Source organism: Arvicanthis niloticus, chromosome 24 (assembly GCF_011762505.2).
Source record: "Arvicanthis niloticus isolate mArvNil1 chromosome 24, mArvNil1.pat.X, whole genome shotgun sequence".
In the NCBI taxonomy this organism is placed as follows: Eukaryota; Metazoa; Chordata; class Mammalia; order Rodentia; family Muridae; genus Arvicanthis; species Arvicanthis niloticus.
Genome location: NC_133432.1, coordinates 39,265,287 through 39,277,648, shown reverse-complemented (window position 1 = coordinate 39,277,648; position 12,362 = coordinate 39,265,287). Strand labels below are relative to the sequence as shown.

Sequence of the window (12,362 nt, the reverse complement as noted above, 5' to 3'; positions counted from 1 at the left end):
TCCGCTTGGTTCTGATGCTGTCCTCTGCACTAGACTATAAGCTCCATGAGGAAGGGGAGCTTCACGTGACTAGTTGAATTATTTCTTGTGTTACAATTGCCTAAAATTGTCCTTGAGATATTTATTAATAATTGTTGAATGGGCTGACGTATGGGCCTATTCATAGTAACATTGTTTCTTCTCTGATCCACTCTTCAGAATACATATCCTAAATTAAAAAGTGGAGATCCTAGCCTCTCCAAACATGTGGCTACACACGATTTGTATAGTAACATTGTTTCTTCTCTGATCCACCCTTCAGAATACATATCCTAAACTAAAAGGTGGAGATCCCTAGCCTCCCTAAACAGGTGGCTACACACGATTTGTAAAATACTGTCAATATTTACAACAATTGAGTCTGTCTCCCCTTCAAGTCCCAGCTCTTATATCCACAAATATCCAACAGTGATATTTCTAGTAGCATGCTGGGGTCCACTCACTTATTTCTCTAAAGAATTATTTATTTTTATCTTATGTTTATAATTTTTTTACTGCCACGTATGTGTACCATGTGTGCACACTACCCAGGGAGGTCAGAAGAAGGCACCAGATCCCCTGGTGTAATACCAGGTGGTATTGAGCCATGTGAGTGCTGGCAACTGAACCCCGGTCTTCTAGAAGAACAGCCTGTGCTCATAACTCCTGGGTCTTCTCACTGGCCCAGTGTTCTCAACCTGTAGGTTGTAACCCCCTGAGGGTCACACAACCCTTTTACAGGGGTCATATATATGATATCCTGCATATGAGATATTTACAATACTATTCATAATGGAGCAACATCGCAGTTATGAAGTAGCAATGCAGTAATGTTATGGTTGAGGTCATCACAACATGAGGAGCTGTATTAAAGGGTCGCAGCATTAGGGAGGTTGAGAACCATCGCTCTGGCCCAATCTCACTCCTTCATTTATTTTTTTAAATACATCAAATCTTTAAAGTCTTTGTGTTTTTGTTTTGTAACATCTGTACTAAAATAAGAGTCACACTTCTGGGCCAACAGGCATGCCATCCACCAGCTTTTCCTGATCTTCTAATTAGATTCGAATTTGTACATTTCCTTAAGCCTTAGAGTCAAACAGAAATCACTCTTTCTTGAGTCATGACCATCTCTGGCCCCGGAATGGGACTGGATGGTACAGGTTTATTTTCCTCTCCACAGTTCCTTGCACATAGTAGGTGTTCAAAATACAAGTGTTTGAAATGAGCTGTATGCTCCTATGCTAGATGTTACTATGTATACTCTGCAACAAGAGAGAGGACTTGGTACACGAGTCACATTCAGACCAAATAAGCAAATATGGAGGGGACTCTTGGCTTACACGAACCTATGAGGCAGGGCATGTCAACCTCAAAGATAGTTATCATTTTGTTCTTTACTATAAAACCTGGCATAGAAGGGTCATCTAATTTGAAGTCTTATCCTCAGCAAACAAACAAATAAACAAACAAACATCAACTGTTTTCACTTAAACTGACTGCTTAACTTTTTTTTGTGGTTTTATTCAAGTACTTGCAAAGCCTGAAGAACACCCAATAGGGAGCCTCTGAAAAGAGCACAGGGTTCTTTCACGGAGTCATTTATGGTTAACTTCAGAAACTGCCTTTCATCTGCTTGCTGGGGTTCTCTAGGTGTAACCTGCACCGTGCAGTCAGGGCTGGGCCCAGCACAGGCTGTGCAGACAGTCTGTGATTCAGGGTCATAAGCATATGCAGAAGAATGGTTCTCAGGAGATTGCTCTAAGCCACTGTTTTCACTGTTTTCTGGTAGAGAGAGAAAGAGAAAGAGAGAGAGAGAGAGAGAGAGAGAGTCATTTGTCCCCAAAAGCTTACAAGTACAGTGTTTGCAGAGGCCACCGAGGGATTTCAAGTTCTAGACTCTCAAGGAGGGAATTCTGATGGGGCTTCTTGCCTTTTACTGATGGGTGCAAGATGAACAGGTGTCCTGGGAAGGCAACTGCACACCCTGGCCTGCATGCCTTTCCTCCTCTGGTTTAGCAGCACTGTTCTTAGCATCCCGAAGGCTTCCTTGGTTGAGGGATACTGAGTCTGTCAACTGACATCTGGCTTCTAGTAGTCAGGTTCAGGCTCTAATCAGGTTCAGTTTAGCCCCAGCTCAGATCACTGGCCAACTTCTGCCCTATGCCTGCTGTGTGCGTGTGCGTGTGCGATCCCTAGAAGGAGTAAGCTAAAACCTGACACTGTGAAGGCATCTCTTCAAATTTCTGAAGCCTTATCAGGACAAACAGGGTTCCTTATGAAAATGATTTTCCCAATTGTTAAGAGTTAGATTTCCAATAGGGTTAACCTCTCAGGATTCCATTCTGCCCGGCCCCAGACCCATCAAACTGTCCACACCAACACTACATTTCTGTCTACTCCAGTCTCCATTTGGGAATTTATTTTTGTATTTATCACTGTGCTTATCACAGTGAATCAGTGTGTTTATCAGTGTATCAGCTTATCAGTGTATTTATCACTGTGCTTATATTCACTTGTTAAGTGGACATCCTCTTATTGTTTAAACAGAAAATGGAGGAATGACATCATTTATTCTGCATAGAACATATATATCCATCCAATCAGATGCATCTAGAGTCATCTTTAAAGGTGGTCCATAATTTTCAGAACCTTTAGGGCTAGAGAGATGTTCAAGGAGGCAAAGCTCTACCAACCATCAGCCCTTCGCTCTGGCATCATTGCTGAGTGCACAGTGGGCGGAGGCACGGAGGGTGGAGTGTGGTCTAAGTATCACCCGAGAATGGACAGCTGGCCCCCTCTTGTTAAACGCAGTCAGAGAGGAGGATCCGTGTGCTCGGTGTTCAGCAACAGCACAGCCCTGATTTGGTGCAAAGTTGTTTGCAGTACCCCTCTGGTTCATCCTGATTCAACATGCAGAGACATTATGACAAAATGGCTTTACCTCTGCCAGCTATTCTGTGTAAAAACAGATTAAGTGCAAGATTATAGAAAGCTTCCATAATTTACATAGTTTCTCCATTGTCATTTAGCAAGTACATTCACGTTTTCCTGTTTTAACCTCATTTGAAAGAGACCTTGTAGTAGTTAGACTGCCCATCTCTTGGCTGGAGAGATGTCTCAGCAGTTAAGAGCATACACAATGCTTGCAGAGAACCAGAGTTCACTTCCCAGTACTTTCTAGAAGCCTTACGACCATACATAAGTCAAACTCAAGGGTATCCTACACCCTCTCCTGGCTTCCTCAGGCACTTTCTTCATGTGGCATATAGATACATGTGTACAAATATGCACATACACAAATAAGTACAAAAATTAAAGTAAATGTAAGTGTGATTAGTAGGACTGAGGTAGGATCGTATCAGTAGGTTAACATTTTATCTAGATCTTTCTGTTGGAATATCAGATTTTCAGTCTTAAAGGTCTGTTCGTTATTACAATGGTCAAATAGTTCCAGACACATGGATACCTGTAGTGTCCCAAAAAGTGTACAATGGCAAAATACCGCAAGGAACTGGTAGATACCACATGCTTTTCATTCGTGCAACAAACATAATTTGATCATCAACATTGTAGAAACTACAGTGAGTGCCAGATAATCAAGGAACAGATGGTGGGTCAAGAAAGAACTCAAGGTAGCAGATACTGTATCAACAAAGACTAAGATAAAGACTTGATTCAAGCATGGACTAAGGGAATCAGGAACAAAGAAGGCTGCAGTTCTATAAAGGAATTGTGTTGGGAGAAGTCTTCAAAGACTAGTGATATTTAAAGTAGCTTTGGAATCCGAGGACAGCATTAAAACACTGTTCTCTACTGTTGGTTGTCCTGGAAGTATAAGTACCACTGTTATCTCAGCACTATAATCTCTTATTGTAGTCTTTCTCCTTAAATCCACAGATAAGTGTAGCTCCTACCCTTCATCAAGGAAGCTTCTTTTTGCAGTAGATGGAAGCCATCACAGAGATTCATAACTGGTAAAACACAAATAACAAATGACCCCAGGGATGCCCAGCCACAGTGGATACATTGACAACACCATGGGGCACCATTGTAGGGACCAATGTAGGGACACCTAAGGCTCAGGGACTATCTCAGAAGAGTGAGCAGAGACTGTAAGAGCCAGAGGATGTAGATGTCTGCTCTCCCCATGAAATCTCAAAAATATAGTCACCCAAGCAAGACGTGAAGGATGACAACCCCAGTGGACGTGCCAACATGGATGGGGAAGTCTCACAGCATCCTATACCTAAATGAAGAGCTACAGGCAACTGATGGATCCTGAGAGAGAAGGATCAGCCTTCTCCAGCGTCACAGCCCATGATGGGTCATCCAGTTCTAAGTTGTCAGCCTTAAACAAATATATATATATCACTAACTAGACTCATTAGACCGTATTTGTTTGTGTGTGTGTGTGTGTGTGTGTGTGTGTGTGTGCACATGTGTAACAATAATTAAGGACTAGGTCATGAGTTTGAAAGGGAGTGAGGAGGATATGGGAGGAGCTGGAGAGGGATGATGTAATACAGTGGTTATGTATGAATCTCTCTCTCTCTCTCTCTCTCTCTCTCTCTCTCTCTCTCTCTCTCACACACACACACACACACACACACAAACATCACAGCAAAAAAATATGATAATGAAAAAATCCTGGAGTCCAGAAGCTGAAAGAACAGTCATAAAAGACTATTAGTATAAGACAGGTGCTAAAACAAAACCACCAACTTAAATAGAAAAGTGAAGCAAAATTAAAAGTATAGAAAAAAATATAGAAATAGTTTTTTTTTTTTTTTTTTTAATCATGGTAGAGAAGGGGCTGGAGAGATGGCTCAGCAGTTAAGACACTGGCTGCTCCTCCAGAGGAACAGGGTTAGGTTCCCAGCAATCACACGGTAGCTCTGTAACCCCAGTTCCAGGGGAATCTAATGCCGTCTTCTGGTCTTCTGGCCTCCACAGGCTTCTACATTCACGTGACACACATAAACTCACCCAAGCACACACATATACATATAAAAATAAAATAAAGTAGAATTCTCCAACAGATCAGAGAGAAAATATTTTGTGGAACCCAGAATGACAGGCCTGCAATGGAGCCGAATGCTGGATGGGAGGGACATGGTGGTCCAAGCTGGCTACTTCTGGGAGAGATCTGGAGCACTGGAAGAGAGATAGACATCTTTGAGGAGATAAGAAGATGGAGAGAAGCCTTTGAGCAATGGTCAGGATCTACTAAAATAGGGTGAGGGGACAGGGGCAGAAGGAATATTCTAGAAAGAGGTTTGACACTTCTGTGCATATGGTGTCGTTTGGTCTTCAAGACCACCTTATAGGGTAAGGCAGACATTCTTAAACCCACAGTGCAGATGCAGAGCTGTGGACCCATGGGATCCACGGATGGCCCAGGGTCATGCTGCTGAGTGGGTGGCTCACAGGGCCATCAGAATTCCTGAATCCGGGGCTGCTGTGTGCCCTGTGCTAGCTGAAGAACATCCGTGATCTATGGGCAGCCAATGCAGGCGGTGGGCATGGGGTGGGGGGGGGCTCTCACGTTTGACTCCCTTAGCACCAGTGAGCTGTTTATCACTCCACAGACAAATGCTTTAAAACAGAGCACACTAAGGCCTAATATCTCCAATGCTTTGTATTTTATACACGATCACTTTTAATGAAACATTTATAAAAGACAATATGTTCATTTACCTGAAGGTAAACGTATATATGTATACAGTCTGCATAGTATATACACGTGGGTCTGCAAAATGGATAAAGACGTTAGGCATCTTAATTGGCATAGCCATGTTGTTTCTTTGTATTAGAAGGTTTATTGTGACAATTTTAACCCTATTTCTAAGACTTCAATGCTAATTAAGAAAGTGACGAGTTTTTCACAGTACTGGAAATCTTGACAAGGAAATGAAAGAAGACATCCACATGGTGGAAAAGATGAGGTTCCTCCCCCCTCAGCCACCCCCCCACAGGAGCAGGCAATGATAAACAAAGGCGATGATGGCACGTACGATCACTGAATTTTGGTTTTGAGTGATTCAGTTTTTCAGCACCGTGAGAAGTTCAGTCTAGGGAAATGAAAGCAATTTCACAAATATATGTTGGAAACTAATGGTCTGTTGCCATTTGATGTTTTTCTAAGAAAGATGGCTGGAATCACTCACTCTGCTTCCAAGCAAGGATACTTATCAAGAGGTCAACTATTTTTTCTGCAACGTGACAATTGTGATTAAAACCTAAAGTGTCTGAATGCTCTTGACCTTTACAACAAAATTTAAATATCCCTATGAGATCCGACATGGGGGTGAAAATCAGCCAGGTGTTCCTCCATGTGAAACGCATGTTAGCACATGGGGACTTAGCTCAGGCAAGACATACTGGCTGGCTTGATCAAAAAGGGCCCAGGGACCTCTATTGGAGGAACTACAGGTAATTGAAGGCTATTGGCTGAAGGGGATCCACTCCCCTTTGGGGATATGGCCCCTGGAAGGTTGCCACCTTTCCATGTGCACACAGAAAGGACTAATTGGACTTGAGTTATTAATAACAAAAACAAAAAAATTATTGGAGGACTTGAAGTCAGGTGGGAGGTGGGGGAACAGGGGAGCCTGGAAGTTGGGGACTGGATCAACACACATTCAAAGAATAAGAAAAATATTAAAACAGAACAAAACACCCTGGCTGGCATGAATGGTGCCCTCATACAGACAGAGATACAGAGATCAACAACAGAATGTTCCAGTATTTCCCGAAGAACATCATACATCTGTCTTTAACCCCATTTTATTTCCAGTTTCCATAGAGCCCCACCTACTGACATTTTCTTTCTGTCTTTCTGTGATTTTTTGTTTGTTTTTTTTTTTTTTTTTTTTTTTTTGATCTGCACTGCAGGACACAGACCCTATAGAGGAGAGATAGTGAGAACAGATCTCTGTTGCTGGTTTCCCCAACAAGATCAGACATTAAGGTGGCATTTGTTACCAAGTGTGTGGGAAGGGTCCTGCTGAAAGCCTGTGACTTTAACACTGTACCACGCCACAGAAGGTGCTCAGGACCCAAATGACAGCATGGTGTTGGGGGATCGGAAAGAGCTCAGTACCCCATCCCCCATAGCTGTCCCCACATCCATCGGTGTGCCCCCTCCAAATAAACGAAATCAGTCAGTGAGGGTTTTTGTAAAATGCATAAAGCAGTTGTCTTCTAGGCACTGGCAGAAGATAAATGATTCCAGACATTGGACTGTGGCCATTTTCCCACACATGCTACAGAGCTCCGACATCCATATTGGGCCATAACCCTGAGTGGTGTCTGCCTCTGCCAGTTGACAGCCGGTGTCTCCACTCCTGGTTGGCAGTAGAGAGCCAGCTTACACAGAGCCACTCAACTTCTTTTATCCCCCTGTGTAGGTTAAAAAGGAGTTGCCTTGCCTTCTCAGAACTTTTTTTTTTTTTTTGCTACAGTCACTATTTTAATCTCCCACTGGAATTAGACAAACCCATGTCTAATAAAGCACATGGCATCCGACACGGACTATGAACCATTTGGATGTAACAAACAGCCGCCCAGAACCATACAGCGCAGCTTCGCTTGAAAACGAATACTCTGAAAATGCGCCACACACAAACAGCAGGATTATTTCCCAAGTCAGTTTGTGTTCTGCAAAAAGACCCAGAAACAGCTGCCTTCACAAGCCGGTGCCACACCAACTGTGTGATTTGAAACGTCCGTCGGAAGTTTAAGTATCTACCCATACGCTGAGCAGACTGACAAGATTTTCTGTCAGTCCCACTAACGTAAAAGGCGACCTGCTGTACACTAAATTATTTGAGAAGAGATATAATCATTTCTCGTTCACGGCTCCAGAAGGTTTAAAATAAACCAGGCAAAAGAGAAAGAAAGAAGAAAACAGAGCTGAGAAGGAGGGAGGTAAGGAAAGACAAAAGCCTATGCCTGTAATCTGAGATCTGAAACATAAAATAGACCATTCTGTAGCCTTCAAATGTCTCTAAAATGAGTTATGGGGCCACAGGTGCTGCTTACGAGCATCATATCAAGTTCTTGTCAAAAGAACGTTCTCCTCAGGCTCAGATCTACCAGAGAAGCAAACTTCATATATCCGTAACAAATCCTGCAGCCCAGATAGAAAGCCACGCTCTCTTCCCACCACCACAGCCTCTTCTAAGGACCGCAAACTTACTTTGTCTGAAAATATCCTTAGGCTGCACTGTTCCTCTGGAACAGAACCAGTGTCTTCTGCATCTCCTTCTCGGCTGTCTTGAGAACTGCTGCTCAGAAACTGACAGATGGTGCCTCTGCCACTCACTGCTTCCTCTTCGTTATCTCTGCCAGCTAATATTTCCTCTGTGCTTAGCTGTTGTCTGTGAGACGGGCCCACATCACTCTAGCCTGATCAATGGAGAGCCTAGTTTGAGGTTGGTTTTGGCCCCGCCTTCCAGCTCTAAGAGGGGAAAAAAAAATGAAAACTCACAGCTGGATTTTTTTTTTTTTTTAAATAAATCTGCTCTTTAAAAACTGGCTCAGCAGCCCTGCACATACCAATGGGAAATGCTGCCAGTCTGTCCTCAGCCAAGAGTGTGCGCCTTATCAGGGTCCCCTGCCATCCGGCCAAGCAGGCACCTTACCTAACAAATTGCATGTGAGTTAGCCTGAAACTTTACAGGAATGAGGAGAAGCATTTCAAACTAGGCTTAACTTTTCCCAAGTGTTGTGAGCCTCGAAAGATGAACACACACACACACACACACACACACAAACACACACACACGGTGGGGGAGGGAGGATAGAATAAACTGTGACATGTTCATATTGTAGGGGGAAAAAAAGATTCCAAAGATAAAACAGAAAAGGGGAAAAGACTAAAATCGGACTTTGCAACATTGATGCATACCTAATTTTCCATCCCCAATTCAAGTTATTGCTCACACGCAGTGATCTTATGCCTCCAAGCAGAGTGTTTGCTCCTAATATTTACACTGTCAGTGAAGTTGTCCAGTCAAGAGAACACTTGGCCAGATTAATTGCTGGCAGGTACAGTTAACAGGGGCGGCCACATAGACAGCCCACGTGAGTGCTATGACATTAAGACAAAACAGTTCAAGTCTGTAGGAGCCGTCAGTCAGAAGATCTGAGTTTGAGTTCGTTTTTTTTTTTTTTTTTTTTTTTCAAAAAAAAATCACATATGTTTTGAAGTTATAATCTAATTATACCATTTCTCCTTTCCTCCCTTCCTCCCTCCCAAACCTCCATGGTCTCTTTCAAATTTATGCTCTCTCTCTCTCTCTCTCTCTCTCTCTCTCTCTCTCTCTCTCTCTCTCACTGTTGTTAGATTTGTGTGTGTGTTCTGAAATCCATTGGTGTAATGTCACTTGTGTATCTATGCTTTCTAGGCTGACCATTTGGTATGGGATAAGTAAGACCCAATACATTTGCAACACAACTTCCACACCTCAGGCTGAGGAATCAGTTTAGAGGGGGCAGAAAGAGTGTAAGAGGCAGAGAACAGCGAGTCTGCTGTGAGACTGTCTCCTAGTCATGTCACGGGCCACACCTATAAAGTCTCATCAACGAGGCTGCCTTAACTGTGAGCTAAGCAAGGACATAGCATAGAGATATGCAGATGTGGAAGGGAGACCTCAGCCTAGACAAGGAACTCCAGGTGGCTAAAGAATGCCAAGGGCCAGAGGAATAGCTTTCCCCAGGACGAGCACACCGATGTGTTATCGGGTCTCAGTTTGATTTCTCCGTAGCTGTGAACATGAAAGGCTTGAAGTGATCGCCATATCTCTCAGGCAGCCTCGAGATTAAACGGTGAAGAGAGAACGCTTTGCTGTTACAATTGAGCTTTCATATTGTCCTTTCCCAATAAGAGATTTTTTTTTTTAAGTCGATGTAAATATTTCATCTGGCAAAGGATGGTAGCAAATTAACTCTCCCAGGAGGTGACGGAGAGAGGGGAGGGTAAAAGGGTTGCAGGAGTAATGTTCAGGTTTCAATATGTGGGTTCTATAAGGAGAAAACACACAGCAAGCACTGGGCACAGAGAACAATGAACAGTGAACTTGGGGTATGCATGAGTACGCCACAGGACAACCACAGTGTTGTTTCTTAGGCACTAATCCATATAATATAATAATAAATATATATATATATATGTACATATATATAATTATATTTATATATGCTTATATAATATATATTTTAATTAATTGATTAATTAATTTAATTACTTATTTATTTATTGAGAAAATGTCTCTCATTGGCCTGAAATCTCCCAAGTAGACTCGACTAGCTGGCCAATAGGCCCCAGGGACCTACCTGTCTCTGCTTCCCCCGTGCTGAGATTAACAATGGATACCATGCTGAGATTTTTTGACGTGGGTTCTGGGACTTGAAGTTAGGTCCTCATGCTTGCAAAGCCAGTACTTTATCAACTGAGCCATCCTGCTGGCCCTGAGTAGTAAACTGTTGGTTATCTCAGTTTCCTTTCAATCGCCCTCAATGGAATCCTGGAGCCACTGGAACACCCATTATAGGCAATTATACATTACTGGTCAATGGGTGGACTCAACGCTGGGTTACATAGGGACCTCTGACTCCAAGCATCGGAGTGTTGGACTACTGTGAAGACTTTGGCTTGAAACTAGAATACCAGCTACTTCAAGTAGGCCGAGTAGCTTCTTCACCGGAAAGGAGGAAGACAAGGTTTGTCCCTAGATCCCTGATCTGCTCCGCTCTCTCCTCACTCCAATCCCTCCCTTTCCCACTTCCTCTTGGAGAAAGTCATCCAAGCTGACTGGGGCTGAGTCAAGAACCAGGGTGTTTGTAAACATCCCTTGAATGAAAACACATGTTTCCTTTTGGGTAAATGCCCCTACATGGTGTTGCAAGCCCTTGCTCGTTGTGGCTAGCAAGAAGCAAGTCTCTGAGTCAAGGGGTCCCTCCTACATCAGGGCTGTGTGCTAGAAGTCTGGCTGCATAGCTGTGCACTCCAGACCAAGAGGAAGCAGAGGAGATGGAAGGTTCCCGATGCCTACCCTGCATGGCACCTCACTCCTATGCTGTCTGTGTTCTTGTCTAAAGACTTTGGGAAGCTCTGCATCTACTTTTATCAGAACTTCAAATATGCCTGTCTTGCTCCTAATCTGAATGGCTATTCTAATCTAGATTAAGTGAATTTTCGGACAGATACCTCTGTACTATTACAACGTACAAAGCACTTATGCTAGTCACCACTGAGGATGGACGCCTCCAGCTCTCTACAGCAGACAGCTCTCAAGGACATATGCTGTACCCAGTATCTTGGAACAGTGCTGTTTCAGATTTCAAAGTACTTGCATATGTTTCTAATGAGATATCCTGGGAATGGAACCCAAGTCTAAATACAAATTTTATTATGTCTTGTATATACATCATGTGTGTGGCCTGTATATTTTTTTGTGTGTTTTGTTTGTTTTCTGTGTAGCCCGGGCTGTCTTGGAACTCACTTTGTAGACCAGACTGGCCTTGAACTCAGAAATCTTCCTGCCTCTGCCTCCCAAGTGCTGGGATTAAAGGCGTGTGCCACCACTGCCCGGCCTGTATATTTTTGATGTAATCCTTTTGATAAGTTTGTGCTAGGGACAAAGTTTTATGGTATGGAACGTTCTATCGTGGTGGCACTCAGAAGTGCTCGGATTGTGGATGTCTGAATTACAGATGTTAACGTGCTGTTATCTAAAAGCAAGATATGAGGAGAGAGCAGAGGACAGAGGAGGGACAGCAACTCTGGTGGGGAGCAGGAGAATCCAGAAATCATTGATGCTTGGCTGAGAAGAACGGACCAGAAGGAGAGGCTGGGGCGAAGACACAGGAAGCAAGGCAAGCCCTGTGACACTGGACAAATGACTTGTGATCCCTGTTATGGGATAATAACAGTGGCCCCGGAAGGGCTGTTGAACATGGTAAGTGGGCCACTGTACAGAAAATGCTTGCGACAGAGCTTGGCCTACACATCCAATACCAACTGTTCGCCATACCACTGACAGCATCTTGAAAGCATCACTTAGGACCAAAAGGACTGAGTTAGATTCAAGCTATAGTTTTTACAAACTGTAGTTTTACAGCTGATTGCAGTGCTTGTTGTAACTATCTTTACATGTCTGAGCACTTGCGATCTCAAGTTACGTTAGTCTCACTTACAGTACAAGACACATCTAACCAAGGGCTCCAAGTTTGCACCTTATTCTTTAGATGGAAATCTACAGGAGGGTGCTGCCAGCATTGCTGTTACCATCTCTCTGACAACAGCTCCCCCACCTCATTCCCCGCCCCTCACACAT

General features: G+C 43.4%; 1 protein-coding gene across 6 annotated transcripts in view; it reads right to left on the bottom strand.

Moving 5' to 3' along the window:
• Stard13 (StAR related lipid transfer domain containing 13) overlaps window positions 1–12,362 on the bottom strand; it is a 207,676-nt gene that overhangs the window by 92,753 nt on the left and 102,561 nt on the right. Inside the window, exon 1 of one of the 6 annotated variants that reach the window (XM_076923826.1) lies at window positions 8,222–8,462. The exons of the other annotated variants lie outside the window; for them this stretch is intronic. The gene's annotated coding sequence lies outside the window, so the exon portion shown is untranslated. Of the gene's footprint in view, window positions 1–8,221; window positions 8,463–12,362 lie in introns of those variants that run through there. 6 annotated transcript variants of the gene reach the window in all.